Source organism: Piliocolobus tephrosceles, unplaced genomic scaffold (genome assembly GCF_002776525.5).
Source record: "Piliocolobus tephrosceles isolate RC106 unplaced genomic scaffold, ASM277652v3 unscaffolded_32793, whole genome shotgun sequence".
Lineage (NCBI taxonomy): Eukaryota > Metazoa > Chordata > Mammalia > Primates > Cercopithecidae > Piliocolobus > Piliocolobus tephrosceles.
Window position 1 is genome coordinate 2,526 of NW_022316302.1, and position 2,525 is coordinate 5,050.

Genomic DNA, 2,525 nt, shown 5'->3' on the forward strand with positions numbered 1-2,525 from the left:
AAAAAAATGTTTTTTAAGAGACAGGATCTCACTCTGTTGCCCAGGTTGGAGTGCAGTGGTGTCATCATAGCTCACTGCAGCCTTAACTTCCCATTTTGGCTTCCCAAAATGCTGGGATTACAGGCATGAGCCACTGTGCCCAGCCTGCATTCTCTTTTTTTTTTTTTTTTGAGACGGAGTCTCGTTCTGTCGCCCAGGCTGGAGTGCAGTGGCCGGATCTCAGCTCACTGCAAGCTCCGCCTCCGGGGTTTACGCCATTCTCCTGCCTCAGCCTCCCAAGTAGCTGGGACTACAAGCGGCCACCACCTCGCCCGGCTAGGTTTTTGTATTTTTTTAGTAGAGACAGGCTTTCACCGTGTTAGCCAGGATGGTCTCGATCTCCTGACCCCATGATCCGCCCGCCTCGGCCTCCCAAAGTGCTGGGATTACAGGCTTGAGCCACCGCGCCCAGCCGCCTGCATTCTTAGTAGGTTTTTGGAATATTCTTGTATCACATTTTGGTAGAAAATCATTGTGACATAACATTGAGAAATTTTAACATTGCTTTTCATAATTATCTCCAAGGATGAGTGCAGTGGCCCATGCCTGTAATCCCAGCACTTTGGGAGGCCAAGGCAGGCGGATCACTTGGGCTGAGGAGTTCGAGACCAGCCTGGGCAACATGGTGAAACGCTGTGTCTACAAAAAGTACAAGAATGAGCTGGGCCGTGACAGTGCATGTCTGTAGTCCCAGCTACTTGGGAGGGTGAGGCGGGAGGATTGCTTGAGCCTGGGAGGCAGAGGTTGCAGTGAGCTGAGATGATGCCACTGCACTCCAGCCTAGGCGACAGAGTGAGGCCTGGTCTCAAAACAAAAACAAAAACAAAACAAAACAAAAAAACACCAAACAAACCGTAATTATCCCCTGTATTTGCCTTCCTTCATTAGAGCTGATCAGAAAGCTTGATGGCAGTGAAAGTCATTCTGTGTTGGGGTCGAGCATCAAGCTGGATCTAAATTTGCTCCTAGACATGTACCCTGAGGCAGCCCGACCTGAAGAAAAGAAGCAGGTAAAATCTTTTTTATTGGTATCAATTGCATCCTGGGGAAATATAGCTGGTGACTGCTGTCACGTGTTGAATGTCTTTTTTTTTTTTTTTTTTTTTTGAGACCGAGGTTTGCTCTGTCGCCCAGGCTGGAGTGCTATGGCGCAATCTCGGCTGACTGCCACCTCTGCCTTCCGGGTCCAAGCAATTCCCCCACCGCAGCCTCCTGAGTAGCTGGGATTACGGGCGTGCGCCACCACACCTGGCTATTTTTTTGTATTTTGGTAGAGACGGGGTTTCACCATATTGGTCAGGCTGGTCTGGAACTCCTGACCTCAGGTGATCCGCCCGCCTCGGCCTCCCAAAGCGCTGGGATGATGGATGTGAGCCACCACGCCCAGCCTAGAACAGTGCTTTAGATCGGGCAGACGATACATGTTTATTCAATGGAACTGCGTTTTCAAAAGCAGGAATTAATGCTCAGTGTAACAGATGCCTGAAGCCGCCCACGCAGGGCTGCCTGTCTCCCTTGGGACCCCGAATCCTGTTCTTCACATTCTCTGAGTGTCTCAGTGAAGAGGGTAGGGCATGGGGTGAGTGGTTCTGGAGAACAGGACGCTGTGCAGAGGGCAGGGCTGCCTGTGTGGGGAATTTGGAGCAGCTTAAGGGCATCAAGAGTCTGGGGAAAATCCTAAAAGGTGAAATGTGACAGAGAGGGAGGTGAGTAAAGCAACCAGCACGAATATTGCTGTTTTTTTTTTTTTTTTTTTTTTTTTTGAGATGGAGTTTCCCTCTTGTTGTCCAGGCTGGAGTGCAATGGCATGATCTCGGCTTTTGGGTTCAAGCGATTCTCCTGTCTCAGCCTCCTGAGTAGCTGGGATTACAGGCATGCACCACCATGCCTAGCTATTTTTTGTATTTTTAGTAGAGATGGAATTTCACCGTGTTGCCCAGGCTGGTCTCCAACTCCTGACCTCAGGTGATCCTTCCACCTCGGCCTCCCAAAGTGCTAGGATTACAGGTATGAGCCACCGCACATGGCGGAATTGTGCTTCTTTCAGACTTTCGGCCCTATGTGTGATGTGAGTTGCATGTTTTGTACATGCTATTGATCAGGCTGAGGGATTCCTTTCTATTCCTAATTTGCTGAGGGTGCTTATCATGAATGGATGTTAAATTCTGTGAAATGCTTCAGCTGGGCCGGGTGTGGTGGCTCAAGCCTGTAGTCCTAGCACTTTGGGAGACCGAGACGGGTGGATCACGAGGTCAGGAGATTGAGACCATCCTGGCTAACACGGTGAAACCCCATCTCTACTAAAAAATACAAAAAACTAGCCGGGCGAGATGGCGGGTGCCTGTAGTCCCAGCTACTCAGGAGGCTGAGGCAGGAGAATGGCGTGAACCCGGGAGGCAGAGCTTGCAGTGAGCTGAGATCCGGCCACTGCACTCCAGCCTGGGCGACGGAGCAAGACTCCGTCTCAAAAAAAAAAAAAAAAAAGG